The sequence below is a fragment of the Siniperca chuatsi genome, linkage group LG1 (genome assembly GCF_020085105.1).
Source record: "Siniperca chuatsi isolate FFG_IHB_CAS linkage group LG1, ASM2008510v1, whole genome shotgun sequence".
NCBI classification, from domain to species: domain Eukaryota; kingdom Metazoa; phylum Chordata; class Actinopteri; order Centrarchiformes; family Sinipercidae; genus Siniperca; species Siniperca chuatsi.
This window is the reverse complement of record NC_058042.1, coordinates 19,720,580-19,738,713: the sequence shown is the minus strand read 5'-3', so window position 1 is coordinate 19,738,713 and position 18,134 is coordinate 19,720,580. Positions and strand designations below refer to the sequence as shown.

The following is an 18,134-nucleotide window of genomic DNA, read 5'->3' as shown; positions in this document are numbered from 1 at the left end:
CTCCTGACGCACTACCAATATTAATTGGAAAATTCCACAGCAGTCATATAAGTGGACTGCTAAAGTCATCATGATGAGTAATAATTATCTCTACTGATTAGTGATAATTTTGGGTCATGTGTGCATAGAGTATGGGTGTGTCTGATTAGAGTTTCTGCCACAATGCACTTCACTGTGACCTTAAAGAATGATGACTAACAGAGAGTCAGTCAGGCAAGCTACAGCACACTACTCCCTGCAGTGTTGCAGTCACCCTTGACTCCAAAATAAAGACACTTTTCACCTTTCTCAGTCACTGACAAAAGCGCATTAAAAGCGCAGCATGCAGTATGTGAATTCATGTACCGTAGATATCTCTGTATGTACTTTGAACTACTGCGATAGCGGTGATCTCGAAAGAGAATAAACAGACGCTATGGAAATAGAGGAAAACAACCAGTGTGTGAAATGTTCGTCAGTAAGTGACTGTTTATAAAAAATGGCAATCTAAAATAGTAAGAGAAAAATGTACTCTGTGGACTAATACGGAGCATCTATTTGGCATCAGATACTGAACTTCAATGCCAATAGTCTTTTATTCAGTGAAAGGGTCAGTGGAAGGTCATATGGAATTTTCCACACATCAAATCATCTGCTCAACTAACCTTGCTGGAGACCAGCATTTTGTTCACTTTGCAGAAACATGAAGGGGAGGGTTCATACACAACTATTTTTATTTTACTTTGTTTCTCTGTTTTCTGTCTCTTTTTTACTTTGTCATGTCTGCTAGTGTTGGTCACAGCCACTTTAAAATAGAAAAAAGTAGCAGTAATTTCTGTATGCAAAAATGTCCAAATAGGACATTAAGAATCACATTAAGTCACAATTATTTCTGATTCATGCCTTTAACACTGAAAAGATATTGTTAATATAACAATTATTTTTTTGTCTTGCTCTGCACATGCTGATGCTTGTGTGCACATGTGTGTTGTGTGTGTGAGCATAGTTAACTGAGACAGAGTATGAGGCAAATACGACAGAGAGAGGCTATTGGCAGATGAACCACAAGCATTTGCATCTCAGGAAGTGTGTCAGCCATACGGGACAGTCCCAAGACCAAAAGACTTGGTGCTTTTATGCCCTATTTTATATACACACATGCAGCATGATACGGACATACTGTTGAGAAATGTAACACCTCTATGAGGCATGGAATGAGATGGTTAGAAAATGTCTTAATTCTGTGAATGGAGAAAATATAACTTTTCAGGGAGCTTACATTGCTCATACAACAGGCAGTATTAAAGTCCTGTCTCAAAGCTACATATTTCTTTTTATTATTTTTATTTTTCCATTATGTTACTCGATGTTATCTGTTTTCCTCTTCCAGTAATATTGCATTAGATTTCCAATACTCATGGTGTGTTTTTCCATCTTTCACAGATCAAGACTTCATGGGCTTTTTAGATGAAAAATTATCAATACAAGATGAAGCATCAGCAAAAAAGCAGTGACACATTGCCAACATGCTCTTGTTCCCGGTGCCAGCATCAATAATTCAGCCACTAGCTCATAACTTTATTTTCAATGCATAATTGAGGCCAACCAATGTTTTCTTCAGCCATTTATATGTCGAGCAATTTTTAAACAATAAGAGGAGCAGTCCATTAAGCTTTTAACATCTTCTCTTATTCATACTCCAGTAGATGCTGGAATATCTGGACAGTTGGGCCTGTTTCACTCTCTTTGTGCTCAGTAATGTGAGAGGTGTGGGTGTGTGTGTGTGTGTGTGTGTGTGTGTGTGTGTGTGTGTGTGTGTGTGTGTGTGTGTGTCGTTCATGCTTACATACTGTAAGCATGAAAGTCATAAAATGATAATTGTGGGAAAGCTGTGGTGAGTAAATGAAAAAGTGTAGACTCCACATTTAAAAAGTGTGGTTTGGAAAGGAAGGGGGTCTCAGGGTGAGGTGAGGTTTCTGTACTGCAGTTGTGAATGTGCTTATGTGTGTGCAGTACATGCATGTGTGTATGTGTCAAGTGATTTACAGTATGTCTAATGGATTTTTATTAAAGTAATTTTGTAGATATCTAAGCTGCCTCTACATATAAATGTTTGCATTGCAGAATGCTACTTCAAAAAGGACCCTCCTCCATCCAGTGACTCATTATATGACCTGATTACATTGCTCATTTGTTTTGTACTACTGCTTAATAAATATTGATTTACTATTTTAATTACATGTTAATCTCAAAACACAAAGGTGCCAGGGTTATGACTCTCTCAAGCCATACTGCAAATTTCCTGTTTGCAAATATTTATTGAGGATGGCATCCTGAGAGGGTTATAAAAGTGAATGGCAATCATTAAACAGAGACTATCTGTCTACAATATCTGCACAAGTGTCAATATCAGCAACACAGGTTGACCCAGCTGCTAATCAATTACTTTACTCTTTGTACTTGTACAGACACAAAGAAATATATATGATTTCAAAATCTTCCATTTTCATCAATAATAAAATGTTTTCTTGAAAATGGATCCATTCCATCCATATTTTATGTTCATTTCACTGTTGCCTGAAAAGAGTAAAACCCCACAATCAAATTAAAACATTTTGACAAGCTGTTTAACTTTCCAGATGGACTAATTTATCCCAATCCATTGAGACAATTAGAAACTGAAGACTCATTCCTACGTTTGGTTTGAGAACAATGGTGGTTAAAACAGAGACATTGGAAGAAGCTGCAATTAATTACAGCTCTAGACTCGAAAAACTAGATTATTAAATCAAAGATTAAATTTGAAAAAGCCTGACAGAAGGTTAGAATGACTGCAGTTTTATTGAAATTATGTTTTAATACGTTTTATTATTTTTGACAGATTAGATAACCAGCCTTAAGACCTGCTACAGTGGCCTTATAAATCTACGACTCTCTCACTCTTACAAATGCTCTTTGCTGTAACTGGCGGTTTAATAATAGAAAAGAAGATTCTCAATGCAGCCTAAATTGTTGCTGCAATCTCAGGTTGAGGTGAACATGTGGACTCTTAATTGACACAATGTTTTTTGTGATAAAACATATCGAAATTTATGATTATCAAATTAATTTTGATAACCAACCATTCTCTATGTTCTATAGCTCTTGTGAACTGCTTGCCGCACAAAATTATTTCTCAAACTGATTGCTTTGTGAAGCGTAACTTACCAATACACCAGAGGGAATTTTTCAGACTTAGCAAGAAATCGAGCCCAAGAGTGTTAAAATGGGGGCAAATAACGGAGCAGATCACTGGAGCTATTTTCTCCTTTCTGCAAATTGCTTTATCTCCTACTGGCATTAAAATATGTTATCATAACTAATTTGACAGCAGTGTATTAATGAAGGATCATACATACTTACTTACTGTTAAATCTGATTATTAGCTACAATAGGTGGCTAAAGTGTTTTTTTTTTTTTTTCTCTCTTCTGCACACATGGGGCTTTGCATGTAACCTGTACAAAATTGTTCCAAAGTGTGGATAGGTAACCATGCACCCTAGAAAGCCAAAAGAGTTCTTGCTGATCTCTTCATAGCAGGCCACCATGCCATGGAGGCCAGAAATTTTGCAGGTTTTTGTTCCACCACAAAATTGCATGACGTGATTGCACTGGTTATATCTTTCACTTTTCTTGAAGTTGTCATAATCACCCTTTGCCCCAATCGCATACTTCAATTTACACTAATTTAAACTTTGTTTAGTATGTTCACACTATAAAAATTACAAAATAATTTAAAAAGCCAGCATGCATACTAAAATTGCTCAGCTTTTGAGTGTGGACCAAGGTGAAATAGCTCCTGTGATAGCTTGGAATAAATAAAAAACAAACAAACAAACAAATAAGCAAAATTTTAAAATTGAAACTAGTAGTACTATTCCAGCATTGCAGTCAAGGGCTATCTGCATACTATCTATCATTTCCGGTTGGCGCAAAGTACTCTGATTTCTTGTATACTATCAGTGAAAGCATAACATACAGTTTACTTTATTGAAATTAAATTTTATAGTCTTTGTTTAGAATGAAAACTTGCAGACCGTCATTGCACACAATTGCCTGCTATAAGGTTATACTACAGCAATGAACCTTAAGAGTTTAGTATGCATCGCTGCCCCTCCTCGTTTTGCTCCCTCCCGTTCTATTGCTGTTGTTTTTTCACTCTCATTCCAAATCCTTCCATCACAAAGATATATTGAAACTGAGACTGCATCAGGATGATTGGGAAGCTGGAAAATTAAAGATAAATACTGTCTTTTTTTTGCAGGGAAAATCTGTCAATGAGGAATTGTAAACAACATAATTTTAATCTCATCTGACCAAAACAAAATGGATAGTGTGTAAAATATTTACTTTAAATAGGAATGTGTAGGAGTGTGTGTTTGGGAATAATCTGTGCAGCATGTAGTGTTTGCATGGTTTGTTCCTGACATCAAGGTTGCTGGTTTAAATGAGCCTGCACTGGACCCAGGGCTGAGAGAGCAGGCAGAGGATCATCGATAAACTATGAAATGGTTCCAATATGGTCAATCGATGAGGCTTTGTGAGCAGCTCCCTTGGGGCTTTGATTTTCCTCTCAAACAACAATCCAGGATCTCTGCTCTTCAAAGGCAAACTCCATCTTTGCTGTTATTGTTGTTGTTGCTTCCCCCATGTTTGAGTGATGTCACTGAGGTCGATTTTATCCATGTCCATAAAGGCTCTCCCACACTTGAATCACCCGGGAAACGGATTCTGTTGGTCTGTGTAATGGTAACAACAACCAATAAAGGTCAATCTCCCATGGTAATGGCCAATTGGGTTTGTTCCCATTATTGGCCCTCTGAGCAGCGGTCAACAGCTGGAGAGCTGGCATCACTGACACAAGTTACACTCCAACCTTAAGGAGGCTCGGCTCGTCTCAAAGCCCTGTTGTGTGATTCCACTCTCTCTCCCTCAGCTTGTTTTGGCCTGTACATCACTCCATCATGTGCAGCTCCTGTATAAGGAGAGCCGTCGCAGTAGCGTCAAAGGAGCGCTGCCAGTGAGGGCTAACCGTCTAACCATTTCAGCTAATTGCCTCATTAATGATTCACCGGTGTTAGGCTGCTCTAGCACTTCGCTGTGGGGAGCAAATTGTTCTGATTGGTTTGCCTCTGTCAATTATTGATGAGGCAGTGAGCTGAAGTGCTAACACCTGGCTTTGGAGGTCCAAATAACCCTGCATTCCCATCACATACTCTGTTATCACACACCCTGGGACCACATTCAGACTTGAAGTGCTGGAGTCTTGACTGTTGCTGTTCTCTGAGAGTGGATGCAGCATGCCCCGGGGCAATGGCTATGATCTTAGTTGTGAGGATATGATCTTAGTTGTGAGGACATGGCTCACTGCTGTGTAAAAGGTGGACAAAACAGAGACATATAGCTTGCGGTGATTTGTGCTGTAAGTGGTAGAAGGCAAACAGCCTGAGGGGCCACTGTACATATCTATCTATCTTTCTATTCTATAATTAACTGTCCATAATACTGTAATAACGGAAGGAATAAAATCATAGTTTTGACTGTATCTTTTATCAACACTTTGCACAAGTTGTCTCTGACTCTATGTCTTTGGGAATACTAAAATCATGTTAGGTAAATTTAACATTTTATGGCTAATAAAAAACACCATCACCATCTACACCAAATTGGGTGTATACGTCTAAGATAATAACTTCAGATTTTAAAGGCTTGAGTGGAGCTGTAACGGTATACAATCCAATATCAATATTTGCTTTGTTTATGGTGATTTATAATGGGTGCAGGCTAGGCACCTTTACAGTAGGGTCATGTAATTGGATCTCAAGTAGATAGTAGCTGCATTCCACTACAGTCTCTGTGTCTAATGGCCCACCCACAAAGCACTCCTTCTGGCTACATGAATCATCCTTACACAGTGCACATGCTGCTGAGGGGCCTCACCAAACTTTGTGTATTTCAAGACACAAAAACAGAATAAAGAACAGTATTTTTGAGTAAAACATGAAGTGATTAAATAATGTAGAGGAAAGTAGACATGGAGTAGACTCTTCCACACTGAATCTGCTCGTCTCTCCTTGGCCTTAATTGAAGCTGATTAAAGAGTCACCCCCCATGCTGACACCACTGTCACTCTAAATCTCAGCCAAGTGGGCTTGCCATGTACACTCACAGGGTGGTCACTCTGCCTTTGTTTTTACACTGGCACCAGTGGCAGCAGAGCCCACCCCACCCCCCAAATACAGTAATGTGACTCACTGTGTCTCACCATAAACCCTGGACGGAGGGACAAAGCTCAGACAAGGTTCCTGTATAGCTCACAATGTGGACTTCACTCACTGCCTCATGGTGCACTTTATGTGTGTATGTGCATGCATGGAAGCACTACACTAAAGTGTGTGTGAGAGAATTGTGGTCTGAGTCACACTTTTATGACTTATTTTTCTTTTTTCCTTTCTTGTCCCACCCCTCCCTCTCTTCTCTTCCTTCCGTCTTTCTCTCCCTGTTCACAGATAACCTAACGACTGAGCAATGATGACATCAGAGCGGCTGACCAATCGCACGAAGACACCTACAAAGCACAACATTCAAAAATGACTTCACTAAAGAATAAAAGACAAGGCCCGCTGAAATCCCTTAAAATCCCTACAGTGAAATTCTCGAAAGCCTCTTACTACTCCTGTTTCCCTCCCTGATATTTTACCTCCAGCTTTTTTCTACAAATTACGAAGAAAATAAAAAAAAACCAAAAAAAAAAACCAGACAGACTCATACTCATGAGATGGTTGACAACGTCAGATAAATACATTGGAAGGACTATTTTCGCTTTGGTGGGAAGATCATTGATGCATGCTTCTGTAAATAGATCATAATAAGACCCTATTCTTATTCCTACTATAGGAAACATACAAAGTTGCTCTCACCAACATAAATCTTCATGACTGTGGATAGAGTACTCATGGTTCAATATTTTCCATATAAAGTCAGTATTCTTCTTACTTCCCCAGAGACCATGTAATTATCATTTCCAGTATCATCTCTCTATTCTTTGGAGTTATTTGGACTGTAAAAAATGTACTTCCTATTCTTCTTATTCTCTTTACATAATGGCCTAGTCTTCCTCTCCAATATCCACACTAGTACATGTAAATAGAGATGAATGAAGACAACAGCATGGAACAGACTATAGTGTATATTTACCACTCCCCTAGTAGATCACAAATGTCAATATGTGGATATTTCAAACAACCTTTTTAAAAGTTTAAAATACTTGAACTTGTTTTCCAATAGTAGACATAGTCCCAGGTATCAGGACACTTTTCCTATGTATTTGAATAGATGCATAAAGGCATTAGCTTTAGGTAATGTTATTATTTGACAACCTTAGAAGGATTATAAGGCAGCAATTTATTTGGTATAATCAATCAGTTCCATCATGGAAACAAACTGAAGAGGAAAAGCAGGCAATTCACCCAAACCATGAGTCTACCTTGGTACTTCTAAATATTATTAAATAACATATCTAAATATTGATATTTTGTTTTATATTTTCTCTCAATTTTCTCCCAATATCTACCTACTTATTCTTTCCCATTGCAATAATTGCCCTCTCCTTCCCCATGTGCAGGGTTGTAACTGCTGTAGCAAAGCTGCTGTCAGCCTGAGAGGGACACTTTTTTTCTTTGCATGGTTTGAAACGGTGCTCCGAACCTGAGCCTACACATTGAGGAAGAGAACACCTCATTGATTGCAATGAGGACTCTGACCTCCGTCTTCTATGGACTATGAAGATAACCAAATGGACTGACAGATAATATGCCAAGCCAATGAACAGACAACCTCAAAGGTTAACCCATCGCTGGTGAAGACAGAAAACCTTTGCATGGACAACAGGAAAAATACTAGGTTGTTGAACACCTCATCTCCACCATTGTGCATCCTCTACCTCTCAGTGTGTGCTGTGCATCCAGAAAATCATGACTTATCACTGACCCCCCCCCCCGCCACAGCCCACTTCTCCACTGCATGTCCCCAGAGCCTCATGAGGAGAGTGTTGCCCAGCGTTGAATGCTACTGATGGACGCACATGGCAATGGGGAAAACATAACAAACACACTCACATAAGAGCGCATGTATACAGATGCACAATCATACACAGCGCCACTCACATATGTTGCTGTATATATGTACAGTATATCCACTATGTATAGTCTCAGATGCTGTTCTTTGCATGCTGACTTGTCAATGGAATGTGAACCATTATTCATTCAAGAGGTTGTGCAGGGAGGCCTATTCACTGGATTGACTCTCTAAACCAACGCAAGCTCTTTGTCAGCTTTAAATCTCCTTACTTTTATTTGGGAAAATGTATAGTAACATGACAGAAATAGTTTAACTGCTCCTGTTTCTATTATGACAGGTCCTCTTCAGCCAAACAGCAGTGCTGATAGGTTTTAAACTCTTTGTAGGGACACATACAGTAACCCGCCGTTGATGTCAGACAGAACCTGACCACAGTGAGTGTGGGTAGGAGAAGAGAAGAGGGAAGGCAAACTGGGGCGCTCCAATTAAGTGGCAGCACACAAAGTGGCATGGGGCATCCTGCCAGCAACTGTCTATTCATCCTATGTCAAAGGGATTTGCACATCTCAATGAGTCTATGCACTGCCAGAGAAGTCCGAGAGCAGAGGAGAGCAGAGAAAGGCAGCAAGGCTTAGGAGAAAGGATGGGGGAGAAAAAGAAATGATTTTGACCAAACTTTAAGGTTGTACTGAGCTTTATGTTCAAGTATTCTCCAGGTCTGTCCACCTATAGAATATTCTTTTCTGACCTGCAGCCACCTTGGAGAGTTCAATAACCCCTTGACCTCAAACTGTTACAGCGTCATGTAGCTCTCTTGGCTGTCAGGACCTCACGTCCTGTCTGAGGTTAACTTTGTGTTAATGAGCATGGCCCTCAGCTCAACCAGATGTTCAGCCTTGTGGTTAAATACGTGTTACCCTTCTATCCCAATGATTCTTCAATGCAACTGCTGCACTCTCTCTGGTTACAGCTCCACTAACAACTTCACGTGTGAAAGATCATGTTAAGTAAGGAAAAGTTAGATTAAAACTGTATAACAGGTGTGTTTCCTTTTGCACTGAAAATAATCAAACTGATCAAAATGTCATCAGTGCACCCTATTTCCTATACCAAGAAAAATAGTCATTTTACATTACATTCTACATTCGCATGACTCGTTGTGCAGCCAATTTATATGAAGAAATCTTCTTAATTCAAATACTGTCAGAGCACACTGAATCACATGAGGGTATTTACAGTCAACATGTAAACAGACTTGAAATTAGGACTTATGACTTAGCAGTGATTATTTAAATAAGATTTAAAATACAGGAAGGATGAAGACGTCACTCAAACATGAGACGTTGTATGTGGTAGGAAACAAGACATTGAGCAAGTGTTGATCTTCTCTGAGCCTCAAGGCTTTCCACTTTCTTAGAAGTCAAACAAAGCCCTATTTCTGCACAGCTGTAGGCAATGTGTGACAGGATGATTTTCTTTTCTGTGCTTTTGAATGCAAGTACTGTAGTACTGCATGTGTGCTTTTATCTGGCAATGACCCTGACCGGGGTCAGTACATGTACGTAAACATGCATAGATGTACATGTTCATGTACAGAATGTGTGAAAGTGCACAAAAACGCATAGATGCACATCCTTGCTCTTTTTCTCACACACACACACACACACACACACACACACACCCTGCTAATCTAAACAGCAAGGCTGTATGTAAACAGATCGTCGACATAATGGGATTGTTCAGTGTGCAAACAATAAGCTGTTAGCGTAATCACAGGTCAAAGATATATTACCCAGAGGGCCACGCTGTAGGTATATTAACATGATGGATATGTGGGAGAGAGGAGGGGGGCAGGGATATGAAGGATATAGAGCACTACTGATTCAGATTTACCCCCTATTGGGCCCCATCCACTGCCTTTCTCTCCTCTACCTCCCTCGTATGGGCCCCACTTAATCAGCCTTCCTCATTCTCTTCTTGCTCCTTCCCCCATTCACATACCTCTCTTTTAGACACTAGGTTCCTACCTTTCTTTGCCATTTCTCTGCTCAAATACCTCACCCCTGTCTTTTTCTATCTTCATTCCCTCCATCCTATCTCCCATTTCCCTCTTGTTCTGGATAGATATAATCTCTTTCAGCAAAGCTGCCCATCCATCTCTGTGGTCAGAGCAGGATAAAGCAGCTCCACAATCTTGTTTTTAGATTAAGCAAAGAGGGGTCTAAGTCACATTGGGCCATTGAGATGCTTCACCCATGTCTGATACATAAACAAGAACAAGGAAGACGGCAAGAGACAGAAAGACAGCATTTTGTAGCATCAAGTTAGAGATATTCATGTATGTTTATATTTCTATGAACAATGTGATAAGTAAAACAGCTATATAGTTGATAGAGATGAATCCACACACCCATGCCCTATTATTTCCACTTAACCATGTTGAAAGTACCATGCTCGTTTGTCTCAATGAGTAGCAGCATACAAGTGCCATGTCAGTCAAGATAAATCCTGTGTAGCTTATGCCACTGCATATACAGCTTATTAACTTATCTCCGCTTTATTTGATTACCATCTAGCCCATTCTCTCAACTGGTTAATAAGTCTATGTCCTCCTGACTAAACACTCCATTAGTGTCATCACTAGCTTGTGTGTGTACTGCGTACGTCTGTGGACCACTGAAGCAGATACACATTGGGGCCAAGTGACAGAGTAAATACAGAGGCAGAACACTGGGGAGAAAAACAACCTGTAAGCCAGACTTAATACTCAATAGGTGCAAAGGTGACTATATTAGTCAAGACCCTCTGTCTAATGGACATTTGTCTTAAGATGTGGTTTAAGGTTTTTGTATGGACAACCCATATAAAATACAACACAGTCACAGCCACAGAGATACACTATGTCTAAATATTTTAAGCAAACAGCTATTACATTTCAACCAGGCATACTAGTAACAATTTAATTTTGACTAGTAAGAATGTAACTTTGACCAGTTGAAATGCTAATATGATGATGATATATGCAACATTTTCGGCTAGTCAAAACGCTACAATAAATTCACTTCACATTGCATAATAGAGTTACAAAGTGGAAGGAGCCGTTTGGGTGAAAATGTAAAATTCCTATTAATTTTCTTCCACAGAGAATGTCATGTGACTTAGTTGGAGCGCTTTTACGGCTTAAATGGGCATGGGACTCTCCCGCTTGAATCATCAGTACAAAAGATTAACAACTGCATTAGAAAATATCTGGTTCTTTGATAAAAGTTGAAGGTAGAAGCCTGCGTGCATAAAAGCTTTAAGGGAGAAGATAACTACGCCTTCCAGTGTGCATTTCAGCAAGAGACATCCAATCACAAGGCTTAAAATTCTGTTACGTGCGTTGCTAAGAGAGTAAAAACTAAAGTTTACAGTGTTTACAACCTGAAAATACAATCTGCAGCTTAAATGAATTCACTTTTGGATTCTGGATCAATTCTGGATGAATTCAGCCATTATGGCACCATGTTTTATTCCCAACTGCAAAGACGAAGGGTTTTGAATTTGTTACCGCTCTGATTTGCACCTCTGGCTGGCAACAGTGGTCGAGGCTCATGGGTATTGTAGTATTTAGAGCCGTCTGCCATGTCAAACTGGAAGACAATATGATTTCTCAGAATCAAAGTTGAAATAATTCAAACTGGTGGCCATGACACAAACCTATATGCTTGTTACATTTTCTGGGAGACCCCTGTGTTTCTATATTAAGTAACGTTGAGGATAATGTTGAAAGAAATTCATAGTGGGAAAAAAAACACTTATGGAACCAGCGGCTCCTCCCATTTACCAACTCTATTACCAACTCTATAATGTAGAAATATGCAGCAGCACACACATCCACGCTCTTTTCTTCTCTCTCTCACATGCCCACAAACACACTCTGTTCCTGTGTGTGTCTGGTGGGGTGTCATGATTAACGATGACCTCAAGCCAGACATGGCTGGGGTAGTGGGAGTGGGGTCAAAGGTGAAAGGATTACAGTGAGGCAACCCGTGTCAACTGCTCTGCTTTAATCCTGACCTCCAAGCCGACCCGAGACTCTTGAAAAATCATTCACGTGCATGAGCCCGATATAGTGTGTACATCCTCACATTATTCACAGAATTACTGACTTGTTTGGGTATTTTGACTGAAAAAGAACTGAAATGTTTGGCATGTAGCCTATAAAGCAGAATGGATTTGAATGTAGAGATACAGTGGATGAGGGTTGTTCTAATAGCCAGACAGCAGCAAAGACAAAGCAGACCTCCTTACGTCACATAGCTAATGACAGGGACGAATAAAAAACCTTTAAGTCCCTTACTCCCACCTCATTCTGGCCTGCACATAAGCTTGTGCTCTAGCCATCAAGCCCCTTGCTGAGATGAGATGGGCTCCCAAGAAGATTTGGGGTGGAGAATCAGATTAACCAAAATGCCTCAATTGGAGTAAATGCTCTGGGCTGACCTCAGTGTAATACCACTGATAAATGCTGTAAACCAAATCTTTAGCATCTTATTAGGTAATGGAGGAAAACACATCATTTTAGCAATCATTAGCTGTGGTGAAATAGCCCAAACCTTCACGTAAGGGTTGTATGTGAATATATCAAAACACAAACAGGCTGAGTTTGTCATGAGCTGTAGGGACTTTTACAAATACCCAAGTTGCCATTATAGAAATAAATAAATAGGGAAATAATAAATCGCCAGAAGCTGTGGACAGGTGGCATTTCAGCTTGCACCGTTTAGCTGTGCAGTCTGGTTTCTGACAGCTTGATTTAGTCTCCTGCACCTGAGCCAGAAAAGAGAGAAAATTAACGGCAGGATAAACAGCTTAACTAGACTCCAATGCCTCCAATTGCCTGGACTTTCTGGTAGCCGAACCAAGGTTATTGTGATCATACAAAGATTGTGCGCACTCATGCGGGGTCAGGTACACGGGGAAGTTGATGTGATTTACCTTACTCTGCCATCTGAGCCTGGTACTGTTTTGGGGGGACATAAGGGTTTGTCTTTAGGGTATAGAGTGGAGAATAAAGTGGTTCAAGGGGAGATGCTAGGATGCTGCTCTCCCTGCTGTGAACAGGGTGTAATCTTTAAAGTGAAAAGTTTGTAACGTCCAAAAAGTTACACATACATCCCTTCTGGGCCCCCTACAGAGCAGAGAGTGTGTGACAGCAGGGGATAACCATATGCTATCAAAGTGTTCTTCAAAGCTCCCGTCTTTAGTCCACTAAATTATACAGTGTCATCACATACACCTGACAAAAATAGAAGAAACATAATTATGCAGCTCAACGTACTAACAGTAAAAAACAAATATCTTAAAAATATGTTTTAATAAATGTGTTACCTTGGAACTGTGATGGGACATTTTTTAATTTATTTTCTGGAATTACTTTGTTTAAACTTTGTTTAAACAGTAGCTATGTCCCAGTAATGTGGGCCAGCTCATGATTTTGTATTCACATGCTTTTAAAATACTGCTGCTGGTGGACAATTAAAAATTTATGATTCCTATCACAATGAACCCCTTCTCTGTTACCAGAGGTTAATTTGTGCCCGCCCCTCATTTCAATTGTACTGTAGTAAATGTCCACATTATTTCCCACATGGGCCTGGATGAGGGGTTTGATTATCCAAAGGTAGGCCTTGGTTGGCTCTCTTATTGTCAGAGGGGTCGTAAGCTGAAGTAACGGCTTCTAGGGTCTTATTGCTATGGCGATCAGCCCCTTGCCACTTGGCCTCCATGACCCCAGTCAGAGATAAGCTTTATGGGAAAGCACATTAACATGCTCCTGCAGTCACCTCCCTCCTTTATCAAAGGCAGTTCTGTGAAATCAAGTGTTTATGGACCCCCAGTGAGGGTATAGTGCTGCTGATTGCCTATATTAGAGGTGGAGTGTAAATGAGCTGGAGGTGGACACAGGACCTGTAGTAGTGGGGAGAATTGAGGATGTGATACCGATGTTATTCTCACTAAATGAGCAATATCTTTAATGACTGCAACACCCCATGAGCAGGTTACTAGCCCCTGGATTACAAATATTGTCTGCAGTCTAAATATAGTCATGTCTTCCATTCTTTCTACAAAAACGGACATTACCATAACATAAGAGACCATGTAAAATGTGCATATAGATATGATGCAACATTAAATTTTGGAGCTATTTATTCTATCAGCTCTACTGTATACTACTTACTTATACTGTAAGTAACAGCAATTTCGTTTACTGTCTTCTGCATTGTCTTACACTGATCCTATTAACTAAATTGTCCAATGGATGTCTGCTTTATTTTCTTGCACGAGTTACGTTGATATGGGCATTTTCCTGTGGCTATGAACGACACTAGGATAAAAAATAAAAAATAAATACTGAGGTGTCAGTAGTGTGCGCCTGCTCACAGCCTGATCACTGGCGAAAGATCCTTTCAGTATGTCTGCAATGATGGATGGTGATAGCCCTGTGTCTTTGTACACATCAGGGGGCCCTACTGTTGTCACTGGACAGATAGAGGGAGTGAGAAAGAGAAAGATGTAGCTGCAGCTTAATGTCCTTCTCTGGTGCTGTGCATGCTCTTTCCTATTTGCTTTTCCCTTCACGGCACGGTTAACATCGTAAATTAACCTTTCCAAGCCCCCTGTGCTCAGAGACTGGTGCGCAATACAGACAAAGGAAAAAAAATAGATCTGTGTTATACAATACAGTAGCACTGGTCAGAGACATAGCCTGTTACAGAATTGAGCTATTCCTTTTTTAGCGATAGGGAATAAAACAACACAATTTGTTCAGTCAAGCAAAGATTCTATTTCATGTGCATGTCCTGTGTACTCTGCAAATCGGTATGAGGCTGCTTTTTTGTTCTCCATCCTAGAAATGTAAATGAAACACATGAAAGAAAATGTATTGTAGATCCTTCTCTTCTAAGTTCAAGTCTGTAAATAGGATGTAAATACCAAACAGCTATGCATGCTAATATACAAGCAATTTGTTCAGGTACTTTTGTAATCCAGACTTCTCATATGGCATGTAATAACGAAAAAAAATCAAACATGGAAACACATAATAAATTGTGAACACAGATATGGTTTGTAAACAACTTCAAAACTGGAAAATATATGTCTTTGCTGTTAATGTTTTCTTACTGATAACTAATGCATTGGCCTGCCATTTACTACAGTGCTCTGCTCATGTTACTTGTTATCTTTTTTATGTTTCATAAGGTAGGGCTAAGGCAAAAACGACCATAAATCATTGGTTTGTGGAATAGCCGGGCTGGGGAATAAGAAGATGAGGGGAAGGATGGCAGTCTGTCCATACTCTTTGTAGTTTTTTTCATTGCCACTGCACGTTCACTTGCATACACTTAATTATTATTACATATCCTTAGTGTCTAACACAGCCAATAAAATGCCATAGCAAAACTGTTGCTTAAAGGCAGTAGAAACTGGGCTGGCTTTTGAGTTATCACACCAAAAAGACGAATCACCAGCTTCAAAGTGTGCTGTTATTTTAAAATGGCATACATTTGTTTCTGAAAAACCATTAAACAACCTATGAAGCTGGTACAACAAGCAATTCTGACTCATTACAAATTCTCCAAATCATGATTTGCAAGGGAAAGAGATTTTGAAAACTTTGACAGTTTTTTTTTCTAATAAAATGTCCAGTGAAAATGACGATTGTCTATATGCCAAATTTGCCTCTGCCCTAGCAACTCTAATGTGACATTTTATGAAGGCAGCAATGGAGGAAGTAGGGAGAAATCTTTTTGGTTTCTAAGAGTGTTTATTTTCAACCATGTTAGAACCATGTTAAATCCCAAGGCGCTCATGGTAGATGGAAGTGTCTAATTTTTAACCTGTGCTAAAGATATTTTAAATTTAATAAATAATTATTGTAACAAGAAAACACGTTGTGTCATGTTCTGAACGATCCTCTTAACTTGTGCATATTTCACATGATGATATTGTACATATGTGAAGGATAAAATTAATGAACACAGGAAGACAAAGTGAAGAGAATGAAAGAGTTTAGTTATAAAGGGCCTTCAGGGGCATTTGTATCCTTTTAGTGCTCTCTCTTCTATAAGGGAATTTAAGTACTTGGTCTTTTCCCTCATCATATCCATGATGAAATACAAAGAAACCTCAGTCTCAGAAACAATGACCTTTGACCCCTGGCTCCCAGCTGTGTAAGATGGAGCAGAGAGGTTAAGTTTCACTTCACCTTGGCTTTGGCCAAACAGTCTATAGTTGGTTATTTTATCTCACTTTTGCTGCTCAACTACCAAATATAACACCACAGTGTAGATTATCTGCCAGATAGCAATAGTCATTTTTATGATATTTGTTGAGATTACTCTTTCCCTGCAACTAAAGGCATGGCTAATAGTTTTGTAAAGGTTATTAGAGTCAGTCTTCAATTAATTAAAAGCCACTCACACTCCCATGGAGCGAGGCAAGACATGGCTGTTTGTGTTTTGTACATTTCAACTAATTGTTTACAAGAGGACACATTCAATCAGTTATTTCATTATCACCCTAGGTGTAATCAATTAACAATGCCAATAACAAAGCCACATCAATTTGTGAGCCGGCTCCAGCACATTTCTCTAAATGATTGAAGAGCACTTCTATTTCAGGCCCTCGTGAGTTCTTGTCTGTGCTGGCATTTCAGCAGAAACCCATATAATGAACCATCTCATCATGTAAACAATGAGAATCTTTTCTGTCTTTAGTGTTCAAAAGTTGTTTGAGTCACTGGTCGTGGCCAGATATTCCACATGTAGACTGTCTTCCGTGGGAAGCGAGGTTCTGTCTTTTTCTTTGCTCCCCCCCTTTCCCCTTGAGTGATATATGGCAAAGAAAGAAAGAGGCACTCGCTTTCTCTCTGTCATGCCCCTCTCTCCCCTCCTGTAGCGTAGATAAACAATGCAAGTGACAGTCTCTCATCACTCAAGAGGCTGAATCTCTGGCCCTGACCCGATAACATCAAGTGTGTGTGTCACCTGTCAAGTGGCTTCTGTCACACTTCAGTGGGAACTCAAAAACAAGACTCTGTGTGTGTGTGCATGTGAAGTCGATTGGGGGATGGTGTTGTGGGTTTAAGAGTGGCTGTTGGCATGCAAGCGCAGGCCTCTCTAGGCATGAGTGGAGTTGAGAGTGGCAAAGTGGGGGGTGGGGCTTGTGAAGGTATACCAGGAAACTGAGAAAGACGGAGGGGGAGGCGTGACGACCCAAATGAGAAGGACTTGTGCAGACACTGTGAAACTATCTCATTTTGTAGGCTCCACTAGTCTCATTCTCATGTTCAGAATGGGCAGAGTGATCTGGGAACGCAATTATTTTCACCTATAAAAGGCAACATATGCCAAGATCATAAAAGTTCTTATTGGACAGTAATTTATTAAAGCAAGTCATAGAAATGGAGAGAGGTAGGGCACAAGCTATAATATGAAGGTGTCGTTCTGCTTCTCATTAAGGGCCTGAGTGTCAGTGAAATTCAATACCCCAGGTGCCTGACAGAAGAGGGATAGATGAGCTAAACAGAAGATGTTCTCTCTTTATAAGATCCTGGGGAAATGGGAACATTTACTGCAGCCACATCATGTCAAAGTTCCATTCTGATTCATTTTCTGTGTTTCACTGTAAACCTATATGTATTCAAGTGTATAATAAAGCCCACTTGTATCTAATTTCACAGGCAAACCTACTGTATATCAGGCATCCTTGGTATATTTTCTTTTTACAAAACATTCTCCATAATACAAAGCTAGGTATCTACTGTAGAGCTTTGAGACTAACAATGATCTACACCCCCAAGCAACACACAGCTGCCACTAGGCAGAACTGGCATCCTCTTAAATGGATGAGTGATCTGAGACAGTGTGTTAGTTCCTATATTGTAAATGGTTAAATCATTGTTGAGCTCTGAATGAGCAATAATAAACCACGATTGTGATCCTCACAATACTGAATGATGTGGATTAGCCAATGGGGAGCAGATTGTATTG

The 18,134-nt window shown here is 39.8% G+C and overlaps 1 protein-coding gene across 1 annotated transcript in view; it reads left to right on the top strand.

Moving 5' to 3' along the window:
• The window catches only part of mafa (v-maf avian musculoaponeurotic fibrosarcoma oncogene homolog a (paralog a)), an 81,544-nt gene extending 65,514 nt beyond the window's left edge, over positions 1 to 16,030 (top strand). The window contains exon 3 of the mRNA XM_044192032.1: positions 6,528 to 16,030. The gene's annotated coding sequence lies outside the window, so the exon portion shown is untranslated. The remainder of the gene's footprint in view (positions 1 to 6,527) is intronic.
• The last annotated feature ends 2,104 nt before the right edge of the window (positions 16,031 to 18,134 follow it).